This window comes from Delphinapterus leucas, chromosome 5 (genome assembly GCF_059928025.1).
Source record: "Delphinapterus leucas isolate spDelLeu-1000000601 "Yukka" chromosome 5, BTC_Dleu_Yukka2, whole genome shotgun sequence".
In the NCBI taxonomy this organism is placed as follows: Eukaryota; Metazoa; Chordata; class Mammalia; order Artiodactyla; family Monodontidae; genus Delphinapterus; species Delphinapterus leucas.
In genome coordinates, this window is record NC_143133.1 from 102,801,962 (window position 1) to 102,815,704 (window position 13,743).

The following is a 13,743-nucleotide window of genomic DNA, read 5'->3' on the forward strand; positions in this document are numbered from 1 at the left end:
AATCTTCCATGTAGGAGGAAGAAACTAAAGAGCTCTATTTCAGCACTTAGGAACATGAGGCCCTACCCTGACCGAAACCTTTATTCTTACAGTTAGGGTATTGTCTTGTCCCAGCATTTTGAACCCATCAGGTTAACTGAGACATGTCTTGGTGTAACATCCCCAGTTCGTCTACCCCTGAGGCTGTCCTTAATTCCTCCCATTGTCACATTGTGATTTAATTAAATACTGGAATCCCTCAAGCCCTTGCATGGTACCTGAGGCCCTATGGGATACTGGTAGGTTTTGTTAGTGTCAGATACTTAGCTGTCTGATTCTCCAAATATCCCTTGCTCCTAGATTTTCCGTCCCAGCATACTACATACCCATTAAGGCATTGTTTCATCTCATGTTGGACCCACTCCCATCCAGAGGCCTACTCTTTGCTAGTTCCCATACTTTCTGGAAACCCCGTTATGGCCAGGTCTGGACTTTTTTGTGTTCCCACCCAAAGCCTGTATCTTTTAGCAAGCTGGAACTATAAGACCAACATAGATTTTCTAGTTTCTGATAGATTTGTGTCACAATTTGTACATTGTCATGTCTATAGATATTTGTATCATTTGTACTTTTTGGCCATTACATGCCTATTGGATATTTTTCATAAATTGCAAAAGAATATTTTATGACTTAGCACCAAATTGAATGTGCCTAATTGTAAGTTTGTGAACTAGGTTGTGCTAACTTGTATCTTTTCTTTATCCAAGTAGTAATTGACTACTATTGTCCCATTTGTAATTATGTGGAAGTTTTCAGAATTGTAAATAAATGCTTGTGGATTGAAACTTGGTTAGACTATTGACTGTCCCAGATATGTTAAAGCTAGTGATCTTTTTACTCCTTCATTCATTCACTCATTCAATAATTCTGACCTTCCTGACTCAGTTTACCCAGCTCAGATGGTTGTGAAGATTACTAACAGTGTATGTAAGATACTTTCAGAAACTAGAAACTGAATCAAAGTAAAACTAACAAAAAACATTTGTTATTATAAATAACAATGGAATTGAGTATGCTATTATACCTTCAGACCTACTGTAGGACATGCTGTTCTTTGCTCTTCCACTTGTGGCAGGATTCATAGTTTTTCTAACAGGTACCGATCCCTATGCCTGATACTGTGAGGAAATGTTATACCTGAGCTCCACTCTTATCTCTCTCAAGCATATCTTGGTATTATCTAAAATGTAAATCCATACTGTCAACCTCCAGCATGATACCAGGCACATAATAGAAACCCAATAACTGTTTCACTGTGAGTGGAGTATAAGTTGATAGAGTATTTTTGAAGGTTGATTAGGCAGATTAGATTGATTGAAAACCTTTCAGTATTTTAAGTTCGCATCTGTTTCATTCCAGAAATTCTATGTCTAGAAATTTATATATAGCTATACACATGTATAAAGAGGTTCACATTGCAGCCTATCTATAACAGAGGACAAAAACAAACAAACAAACAAACAAACAAAATACCCCCAAACTGAAAACAACTAAAAGTCCATCAATATCGGACTGGCCGTGTAAATTATGTAATGTGACGCAGCTCTCAAAGAGAATGGGATGGATGTACGCAAAAATTGACTGGGAAACTCACGATCCAAGACAGATTGTAGACTATGTCTAGTATGCAGCTCTTGTATAAAATACAGGATCTCCATTACGTAGAAATACTTACATACAAGATACAACAAGTGTGAATGTAAAGCACTTGGGAAATATCTGAAAGAACCACACAAGATAACTGGGAGAGTGGGACAGCTTTCCACGTCCCATGTGATTGGAGTTCAGAAGGGTGCACACACCACGAACTAATGGACCTCTGCTACCATCTTCCGGCTGAGGAGGGAATTGCAGGCGTCAGACTCCTCTTTACTAATGAAGCGTCTCGGCGTGTGGACGTCATCTGGGCGGGCGGTGGCGCATGCGCAGTAGAAGGAGGTGCGCGAGCTGCGTGGGCTGGTGCCTAGGCGCTTGTGTTTCGGGGCCTTGTGCTGGCACCGGGGGGCGCCGGGCTGGCGACTTTGGCACTCTTGGCGTTGGGTGGGCGGCACCTTGGGGAGTCACATGAGCCAGTGGCATCATGCCCGTGGGCGCTGGGGTCAGCGTCGCGGCTTTTCCGGACGTTGGTCGGCCTGGAGGAAGGGCGGAAAGCACATCCCGGAAAGGTAATACGCCTTGGCCCCTGGGCGTTGCCGGTGGAGCCCAGAGCCCCTGGGCCTGGGCTTCGTCTCCTGTGCTGTCTCCTGTGACTGTTGCCCCCGCGGGCTGCCCCGTCCGCGCTGTGCTAGGGAGTATTGGTCGTCTCGCGGCTCAGTTCACAGTAGCTGAAAGGGACGGTGTGTGATGTTCTGATTTCCCCCCATCGTTTTAAAAGGGAGGCTCTGGCCATGGCTCCTCGGGTAAAGTGCAGAGGGACTGCTTTTTAAGATGGGACTGTCAGTGTTGGGGACACTTCTTAATTACCAACATGGAATCCCCTTCAATTCCTCAAGCTGTGTTGTTCTGGCACAGAAAATGTGAGTAAGAGGACCTGGAACTAAGTTTGAGTGAAGAAACGCACGGGTACTGCCGAATTTTCCATCGAGACAGTTGATTTGTGTTGTCTCTTGGAATGATAAAGGGCGTACTGTTGCTTCCTAACCGGTGTCATTTGAGAGATCTACCTCTGTACGTTCAGATGATTAATCGTGAGACTTTGCTCATGCGTGCAGTAAACGCTTTAATTCCCTAAGACCTTCCTTTCCTCCATCTCATACCCCATTAAGCCCGCTTCAGTTTATCTCCCGAATTTCTTCTGAATCTATCACCTCTCCCTCAACATCCTAATACTGAACTTGCCTGTGTGTTGCAATTAGGTCCTAAGTAGTGTCCATATTTCTTGTTTCCTTCCAATCCATTCTGCGCACAAGAAACCTTAAAAGCAAGTTGGAACATTGCTCATAGACACCGCTCAAAAGCATTGTTTTGAGAATAGAAAACAAACGGTTGGCCTTTAAGACTCTGCGTGGTCTAGAACCCTCTCTGCTTCTCTAGCCCCATCTTGTGCCACCATTGCCCTCACTTTCTGTGCTTCAGATACACTGAATTAATCTTAGTTCTAACTCATCTTACAGAAGTCCGTTCAGATATTATTTTTTACTGTGATTCCTAGCATTAAGGAATTTTATTATCAGGTTTTGTATGAGGACTAAAACTAACCTGTGAAGGGGAGGAATTGAGTTCAAACTATTTCAGTCAACATGCATGTATTAATGATGCCGTAGTAGTCAACACCGGGCTACGCTTTATCAGGGATACAGAAGTTCTGGCCATCTCTGGTTTTAGATTTCCCTGATTTGTTGAGACCGTTGCATTGTTTTGTTGCCTTTTATCTGTTTTCAAGATGGGAGAACAGGAACAAGGGAAGTATAGCTTATTACAAGGTGGGGTTGAATAAGTGGAGCAGCAAAATGCAAAGCAGAAAGAAGAGGGACCTACCATAGAGGGATATGATTTCCCTTTTCAAGGCCCATTCATCCTATGCAGGGAGACAGCCTAACATAAAATTTGCCTAACAAAAAATATATTAACAGGTGGAAAGACTATCTCCCAGTTGGACAGCGGATGCCTGGGACTCCTTTCATTGCTGTCAAAGTTCCTTTAAAAAATGGTGAGCGAAACTTAATACCGTATTCTTCGAGAAATCTGAATTCACCATATAGAGCCCTGGCTCTCAACCCCTTCGTACTCCATTTTCCCTTTTTATAGCAAATACTTTTTAATACCTCCTTTACTGTCCAGAAATGGAATTCATAGATAAATACAACCTAGTTTTGAACTTAATTAAAAAAAAAACCAATGGAATGCCCTAACTCTAAATAAAGAATAAAGTAATTTATAAGAAAGTAATATGTATCTCTGTATGTAAATGTCTGGGGATGACCATACTAGAAATAAAGAAATAGTTACTTGTACCATGAATGCAATAAACTATGGACTTTGATTGATAATGATGTGTCAGTGTTGGTTCATGAATTCTCACAAAGGGAGCACACTGGTATTGGCATGTTGATAATGGGGAAGGCTGTGTGGGATGAAGGAGAGAGGGTATAAGTGGGAACTGTGTACTTTTTGCTCAGTTCTGCTGTGAATCTCAAACTGCTCTAAAACTAGTCTACTAATTTAAAACGAAAAGTGTGTTGCTGGCACCTGAATAGCTAAAGAGCTCAATCGAACAGAGTACATAAGTAAGCCAAATACATAAAAGAATATTTAGCGGTGAAAGCCATCCTTCATCTAGGTGGATATTCAAGAAGTATTTATTTATGTGTCTATTTACAGGCACTCTGCTTGGAGCTGGCAGTACAGCGGTAGGCAAAATGGATGTGGTCCCTGCCTTCGGGGAGTTTACAGTCAGGTTAGGAGACCAACATGAAATAAACAAAGATAGAAATAACTATATAGAAGTGAGCTTATTTTCTTCCGTCTAATCTCTCTGGAAGAAAGGATCATAATACCGCTTGTAAACTCCAGAGGAAGAGACTTTACTTTGAAGCTCATATGTTAGCATCACAGGGTTTGAAGAAATGGATAATATAATAAAGGATTTTAAACACATGTTCTTTCTTATTTTATTCTTTCTGACAGAGATTTGAAAAGAATCTTGCTCCAGGAGAATGTTTCTCCCCCTTGGATCTTTTCTAACAAACTCCAAGAACACAACGAAGAACTTGGGCTGATTATTGACTTAACATATACTCGCCGCTATTATAAGCCAGAGGTAAATGGAACCCGTAATTGAAAATGACCTTCTTTCTGATACTCTGATAATTCGTAGTAGTTCCGTAGTTATCATCTTATGCTAAGGTGAATCCTGGCCTTCTTTCATGGGTTCCAAAAGGGGAGCTAGTGGTTTCCTTAAATACACATTTGTAATTGCTGTTTCAAAATGAGATTAAAGATATGAATTGAACTGTAGTATTTGGCAGTAGGCTCTAGATATGCTTAAGAAGTGCTATAAGCTTCCATGTTCTGTATTTTGAAAATGCAGTAAATTTTTAGTAAGAATAGCAGTAGCCTCAAAGGAAAGCAAGGTATGCCCGTTATGTCTTTGGCACTTACGTTAAGCAGTTGCCTGAGCGTGTTTAAGCATCGGGGTAAAAGACAGTTGTTCTCTAAGTTTTATGCTTTCTTTTCCTAATACCTTCTGATATAGTAGAGAAACCCATATATTCTCTTGGCCCATGTAGGACATACCAGTGCCAAAGAATTACCCTTCTTCTGACCTGTTCCATGGCCTTGGGAGACAGTAACACCTAATGTTTGTTCATATTTGTACAGCGGTTTGCCATTTAGAAAGTTCTTTCATATCCATTGACTTTGTGAATCTTCCCAACAGTCCCTTGCTGTTGAAGTGGAAGCAGTACTGATACCTCCTACTGAGTGCTTCCTCTGCACTAAGCTCAGAGGATAGACAACTACAGTTACTAATTTTACGGACGATGAAACTGACTCTCGGACAAGGAAGAATTGAAATTTCAACTCAGTTGTTCCTCTTTTTTTCATTGTGGTAAAATATGCATAAATCATATGCATTTTAACCATTTATAAATATGCAGTTCAGTGGCATTAACTACAGTCACAGTGTGGTGTGACTATCACCACTGTCTATGACCAAAACCTTTCCATCATCCTCAACAGAAACTCTGTAACCGTCAAACAGGGACAACCCCATTATCCCTCCCAGCGGCCCGTAGAAACCTCTATTCTGTTTTCTGTCTCTCTGAATTTGCCTATCCTAGGTACCTCGTGTAAGTGGAATCTACAGTATTTATCCTTCTATGTCTGGCTTATTTCACTAAACCTAGTGTTTTCAAGGTTCATCCGTGTTATAGCATGTAACGAAATGCCATTCCTTTTTTGGCTTAATGAATCCCACTGTGTGTATATACCATATTTTGTTATTCATCGGGTGATTGACACTTGGGTTGTTTCCACCTTGTAGCTATTGTGAATCATGCTGCTGTGATCGTTGGTGTACAAATATTTGCTCAAATCCCTGCTTTCAGTTCGTTTAGATGTGCAGTGTAGGTAGTAGCAGAGTTGTTGGATCATACGGTAGCTCTACGTTTAACCTTTGAGAAACTGCCAAACTGTTTTCTGCAGTGTCGTCTTGTCTTTAAACGATTATCACAAATTTTAAACATGTACAAAAGTATAAAAATACTGTGAGTGTTGCTTGTATACCCATGATCTCATCCAGCTTTAATATTTACCAACTGATGGCTGTCATGTTTTATCTATACCCCCACCTGTTTCACCCCATTCCATATTATCTGGAAGCAGCTCCGAGACAACATGTAATTACACCTATATATATTTTTTAATTAATTAATAATTATTATTATTATTTATTTATTTATTTTTTGCTGTGTTGTGTCGTCGTCTCTGTAGGAGGGCTTTCTCTAGTGGCGGCAAGCTGGGGCCACTCTTCATCGCGGTGCGCGGGCCTCTCACTATCGCGGCCTCTCTTGTTGTGGAGCACAGGCTCCAGACACGCAGGCTCAGTAGTTGTGGCTCACGGGCCTAGTTGCTCCGTGGCATGTGGGATCTTCCCAGACCAGGTCTCGAACCCGTGTCCCCTGCATTGGCAGGCAGATTCTCAACCACTGCGCCACCAGGGAAGCCCCAGCTATATACTTTTGGTACGTATCTTTAAAATATAGGACTTTTATTCCTTAATATCATTTTTAATAGTAAATACCCAGTGAGTGCTCAAATTTGCAGTTGTCTCCTAAATGTCATAAAAAATTGTTTTTAAGAATTTTGAGTTAGATCCAAATAAGGTCCACACTTTGCCGTTGATGGTTAGGTCTCTGAAGCCTTATTTACTCTCTAGGTTCTCCCTCCATGTCTCTCTCACTTTTTTTTTCCCCCCTTGAATTTTATTTTTAAAGAAACCAGGTAATTTGTCCCGTCTGGATTTTGATGATTATATTCACCTCTGTAAGTGAAGTGGCACAGGAATGAATACTGGCCTTGCCTGTCGTTGCCAGGATTAACTGAATAGTGCCTTAGCTGCCCTGGTGCTCAGGTGTTGAGTACGCGGTGATTTACATACCAGGCCCTATTCGTGGGCCTCCTGATGCAGCAGTTCCCTTGGCTCTGCCCCTGTCGTCAGCTGCCCCTAGGATAACTCTGAGCCCTAGCCACCTCTCTGGTAGATTTCCCTATCCCCCCACTATAATCACACCTGGATATGGCAACTCAAACCTTTCAGAGATGTGTCCTGAACCTCTGGTTTTCTTAAATACCTATCTGGTGGTTGTGAGACTTAAGGCCAACCTCCCCAAGAGACTTTTTCTATTTCTCCTAGTAAACCTAGGGTCACCTTCTGTCATCTTCAACTCTACTCAAATTTGGTTCTTTCAACCCTGACCTCTGACCCTGCTTTTTACTTCTGCCATTTCATCCTCACTCCTGCTTCCTTTCATAAATCCATAAATCTCTTTTGGCCTTCCTAGCCCTGGGCCAAGTTCCTTCCTCTTTCCTCAGTTTTTACCCCTTTCCTTCATTCTCCCATCCAACTTTCAGTCCTTCCTTTCTCATGCAGACTTTGATTCCAACCCCATCAAAAGCAAAACAAAACAAAACAAAAAAACACGCCGCAGTTAGCAGCATCTCAAAATTCAAAAGGTTTATTACTCATCTATTAATTCTATTGCCTTTTTTATTCAGTTTTATTGTTTTAAAATATACCAATATAAATAAATTTATGCCTGTCTTATCTGTATATGGAAGAAGAGCTGGTCCCCAAGGTGGCACCAACAATCCTAGCAGCTGTTACTTTACATATCCGTAGTAGTCAGCAATTTCCATTTCTTTTTGCCTCTCAATGAAAAATTGCACTTTCCCCAAAGAGGTGTATTTGGCAGCATTCTCACGTTGTTGTTGAGCCCGCCTCTTCATGGCCTCCCGCTCGGGCCTCTGCTGTAGTTCGATGGGCTTTGACATTACTGGCTCAGGAACATTGGGTTGCCTCCATGGAACTGGTTTCTTGCTGAAGTCTTGGAGTAGAAATGGGGTTTGGAGCTTGGCTGGGGACTGGCGCTTAGTCACAGCAGGGGGAACAGGCTCCCGCTGGAGAGAAGTGCAAGATGAAGTTTTGTAGGGTGCAGGCCTAGGAGCAGCAGACTGAGGGACACTAGGCTGGGTATGGTCGGTCCAACCCGGTTGGGTTGGGTTGGTCACAGTTGGCTGAGCTGGTTTGGCAGGACCTGGCAAAGAGGCAGGAGCTGGCTGGGAAGAACTGACTGCAGCAGGTTGAGCTGAGTTAGCAGAAGCAGGGTGGGCACGGTCAGCAACAGCAGGCCGATGGGAGGCCGGAGACTGTGGCCTCGGAGGAGCAGGTCGAGCTTGAGGCTTGTCCCAGGCAGAAAAAGGCAGAGGTGTCAACTTGACCTTCCCAGGAGGCAGCAGCACATACTGGGATGGAGATGGACAGTCTTTTTCAGCACTGCTGTCTGGTTTCTGGGCTTCGACTTGAGTTTTCTCAGGGCCCTTACCCTCACGTGGGGTATTCCGCCATGGCTGGATAGCTGGGGGTGGCTGGGGGTCTTTAGGGTTGCTTGACTTTCCCAAGACCCGACAGGAGGAGAGCCCAGTTCTCTTATCATTCTTCTCCCCCAGTGCATGAAAAACCTTCACAGCCTCCAGCATGCGCACGCGTAGGGCGGTTCGAGGCTTTTTAAAGCTCTCTTGGATAAGCTCAGTTTGGTGTTCCTTTCGCTTCGTCTGGGGAATTGTTGCCTTCTCTCCTGCCTTGACTTTGTTCCCTGACTGCTTATTCTCGTCAGCCTTCTTTCTTCCTCTGGTCCTTTTGGTCTTTTCCTGCCCGTGGCTCTTCGTTTTGCTGATCTTTCTGGATGCAGCTTTCTGAGGTTTGCCTTTAGAATCCTTGGCCGTGTTCACAGGAGCCCTGTCACTGACGGCAGCATTGCATAGAGCCACTTCTCCCCCTAACAGGCACTCTGGATTCTTTGGCTGGATTTTGGCCTTGGGAGCAGCACTGATAGGCTCAGAGGCTTTATGTTTGTTCTTCCTGGGTTGATCAGAGGGAGCCTTTATGACGCTTGGCTTTTCCCGCACCTGATTCACCTTAATGGCTCTGTTGTCTTTGGCTTTGATCACGTTGGGACCTTTGGATTGATGAGGATCTTTCAAAGAATTAGAGAGCTGGGGAAGGTGAATTCCCTCCGCCAGTGTAGTAACGTCTGCAAAACCACTGCTAGATTCCATCCCATTTTCAGGTGTCCCTAGGTCCTCAAGACTCAGGCTGTTCTTTCCCAGATCAGCATTTTCAGAGGCAGGCTGCTCCTCTTGGCTGAGGGGATCAGTGCAGGCCAGGAGCTGGTGAATATCAGGGATTTCTTGACAACTTGTTTCTGTGATGGGTTGAGCATACACAGGGTAGTAGATTCCAGAGGTGGAAGGTGGTGGTTGGATATTTGTGGGCTGAATCTCCCTTAGTACCATTCCCATTTCTGGTTGCACAGAGGCCCTACTTCCTGTGTATGACACAGAGCCGTAGGATTGCAGGCAGGAGCCAAGTTCTCCATACAGTGAAGACCCCACTGTGCCTTGGCTATAGTAATATACCTGCCTTCCTTCCTGGTAGGGAAGTGACAGGCTGTGTCCCTGATTGGGAATTTGAGATGGTGTTCCCTGAGCAAGCCTGGCAGAAAGTGATGGATATAGAGGGACCATGTTATTGGGGTCTGCAGTTTTATCATACTGGGCTGCCATAAACATGGAGGAAGCAGCTGTGTGCTGGTCAGTGACGGCCAGAGTAAAGTCTCCGAGTGGAGAAGAATTCTTTTCAGTGCTTCCTGTGATGTCCCAGTCAAGAACACCTGGATAGGAAGCAGCTGAAGTGGAGATCTGGCTCTGGTCAGTAACTCCAGATAAAGTAGTGGTGCTAGACTGTTGGTGAAGGTAGGCACTACACGTGTGTCTGTGTCTGGAAGGAGGTACCTACCGGTAGCTGACGCCGAACTGACGGCAGGAGCAGAGACTCTGGAGAAGTGGCAGGCACTTCCTGTCAGGGAGGTTGCATTGCTCACCACAGGAAGAGAGTGCTGCAGAGAATTTAGAGTTCCAAGTAGAAATGGATTTTGGAAATTTTCTGTAAAGAACAAGAGGGTCATGAAAACATCAGGGAGATTGATGAATTCTCACTATGTTTGAGGAACAGCATTACCTTAAGGTTCTTGCTATCAGGACACCTCTAATGTCAATACTTACTGAGAAACCAAAAATCAGACCGTTATGATGGTTGTAAGGACTGAGCAGTTTTACGCTCTTCTGTATTAACTGCCTGTGCTGCCATGTTGGGCACAGATGGGCAGAAGACCCAAGCGGTATGGCTCAGACATTGTTCTCTAGGCTGGACGCAACCTTCTCCCTGCCCTATCTTTCCCTTCAGCCTGCACTAGTATTGACTTGTATGCTGTTTCCTAGACTGGAAGCATTTTAGAACTCGGAGGTCCTTAGAGAACTTCCTATTTTCACAGTCTCATTTCATGAGGAAGGAAACTGAGGCTCAGGGAGGTCGGGTTGACTTGTTCAAGTTCTCTCATTATGTTAGTATCCTTACCAGGTTTCAGAACCTAAGTATCCTGACTTCCTTGCCAGGACGCTACTCTGAGCACGATACTGCCAGAAAGCAGGAGAAATAGAACTTACACTATAGGCAGTTTTTTTTGTCCGTTAGAAAACAGTACGGCTATTACCATCGTGATCTTCAGTGTCTCACTTTGCTTGTGCGGTTCCCACGCTATTACCTAGAGTTCACGTATAGCTCAGTCCAACTGGTAAATTTAAAGAGTCATTTTTACCCTCTTCAAGCCTGGTTTCTCATCCTACCTCAAAATGATTACCCGAAAGAGAATTTCTTAAGTGCTTTTGGAAAGAAAAATGTTATCTGATTTCTTCACATTACTCATCTGTAAAGTGGTTATAACACCAGCACCAGTAATAATAGCAGTAATAATTAATCCATGAATAAACTGGCCTATTGTGTATGATTTATATGGAGGAAGATACAGTAAGTTCTAGAAAGACCAAGAAAAGTCATGAAAAACATATTACATCACGAAAGAGAAATACCTAGTTATGAAAACTGGGGTATGTGGCAAGTATCAGAGCATAATGAGTTCACTAACAAATGCCATTCTGTACCATACATGCAATGTGATGAAAGTGAATTTTGCCCACTGTATTTTAGTGAATACTGTTAACCCAGAAACACGATAGAAGGTGATTTTGAATGAATTCCTAGCCAGTACATACAGACAGAGAAGATATATGCGTAAAAATGCCTAAAGAGCAACAAAATTCAATCAATGTGAGTGTATAGGTAGCCACAATATATGCAGACAAGTATTTCAATGAAAACTGGTACAAAGCAGACAGCAAAATAATAAGTGTAAAAGAATTTCATTATTGTGCCCATTCATATTTTTACCCAGCAAGTAACAGTATTCAGCCTGGTAGAAATATATGTTTCAAAGAATAGAAATATATAATAAGCAGAAAGGAAGCTTAAAAAGTATCAAGAAGGTTTTTGTATTTATCCTAGAACTTAGATTATAATCATCTTCAACATCCAAGAAGATGACATCCCCAAACCTAAAAGAACCGTCATCACTAGAATCCAATTAAAAAAGATTTTCAAATGTAAGAACATCGAAAGGACTCCGCAATATTGTTCTAGATAAATGTGGAATTTTTTTTTTTTTTTTGTCGCGCCGCGTGGCCCTGGCAGTGAAAGCACCGAGTCCTAACCACTGGACCGCCAGCGAATTCCCTCAATGTGGAATTAGAGATGTGGGGCTTGACTTTTTCTTTTTCTTCTTAGGTAGCTAAGATCTAAAAACGAACGATGGCTGTTGATCAATGTGCTCTCTGTGTTAGGAAGGAAAGAACTGTAAAGATGGAAAGCAACCTTGCCTTAGAAGCTACATATCACACAAAGGAAATAGTCCTTCTGATTCAATCTCGAAGATATCATTTAAAGTGTTTAAGTGGTAAAACGTCTACATAGTTTAAAAATTAGAAAGAATAGAACATTGAAAAGAAGACCCCTAGATAACCACTTTGGTTTCTTGTATATAGGAAGCGTGATTTCTAGGACATATTTCTAAAATGTTAACATTCAAGACTGTCAAGTGCCAACTGTATTCAGAGAGGCAATAAAAGAAAAAAAAAACACTGAGTATGACTTTTCTGGTAAGCTGCCTTTCCTGGTGATACCCTCTTCTGTCCTTACTTTCCTCTTAGTCTGTTAAAATAAGGATTTGCTACAGTGAACTTTGTTTTGCCCTGCTCTGAGCAGAATTCACTCTATGCTGTTTGTGCTTTAATTTAAAATCTTTGGTTCCCATCAACATTCCATGGCAAACTACGTTTTTCTTGAGAGCTCCTCTATGCTTCCCCTCTTCGTTCTTATATCTTTTCCTATGTCTTGGTTCCTGTTGGCCTGTGCTGATGAAAACAATCCTAAACTTCCTTACGTTTGACTCGGTGCCTCCCTATATAGCCCAGTACTCTCCATCCTCTCTCCCTATTTTCTCTTTTCAACTAGTCGAAATATTAGTGGAGGGAGACCATTAGAGATGAAACATCTTGCTATATATTGCTCGTTTTCTATGTCACCTGGCTTTTCTGTGTTTCTGTTGAAACACTCTTGAGAAGTCTCTGATTTCATTTTCTACATGGCTACCCTTTAAGGCTCAATATTAGAAAAGACAGGGATCAGAGTGATCAACCAATGTAGTATCCTCACGTAACAGATAAGGAAAAAATCAAGGCTTTGTGAGACAGTCAATGATTTGTCCAAAGTCGCACAGATAGTAAATGCCAAAGTCAAAACTGAAATTAGGTCTCCAGACTTCTAGTTCAATACGTTCCCTCATTATTCCATGCTATTTTGAATCTACTAGTAAATCTAGGGGCAAAATAAATCTAACGAAAAGCTTTAAAAAGTTTCTTTTCTTACCTGACATGGTCAGAGAAGAAGAGAAAAGATCAACTGCAGATACAAGGGATGAGGAGGCAACAGCAGAGGATGTCTGAGTGGCTGCAGCTGAACGGCGCATGTGTCCAGTACAAAGGTCACTGGTTACTGCTCACTGGTCACTTATATGATATAGGAGAATGATGTCACAAAGCAGGCAGTTTCAAGGTATGAGACAGCCAATAGGGAGGTCCGATCCCCAACAGGAAGGCGGGGCTGGGTGGAGAGAGTGGAGGAGAGCTAAAACAACACCTGAGTTTCTGAGCTCTGGGCAGGAAATCCTAGAAGACAGATTCACCTCCCCCAGGCTCTTACATTAGGGAAATCATTGCCGCATTTCTTACAGACGTTCATTAGTATAATTTACTAACAGTTACCTGTATCCTACACAGTATTATATTATATTTTATGTATCATATACTTAGAGCTATATATATATCTTATGTAATTAATATCCTTAGGAAGGCAAGAGCCATCTAGTTTGAACTATTACGGTTGTTCTGAAATCATATCTGTCTAATTAGTGAACTTATAGCAGCTTTTAAGGAGCAAAAGGAGGGATTAAGAAGCTCTTTTTGTTACTTGGTTAAAGCGTAGGGTGAAGTTTGTTGAGTGTACCTTGTGGAGAGTGTTGTGGTCCAAGGCTCTTC

General features: G+C 42.5%; 1 pseudogene; it reads right to left on the minus strand.

Annotated features, from left to right (window-relative positions):
• Positions 1-5,109: 5,109 nt before the first annotated feature.
• Positions 5,110-11,371, minus strand: LOC149749202 (uncharacterized protein C2orf78 pseudogene; annotated as a pseudogene).
• Between the last annotated feature and the right edge of the window lie 2,372 nt (positions 11,372-13,743).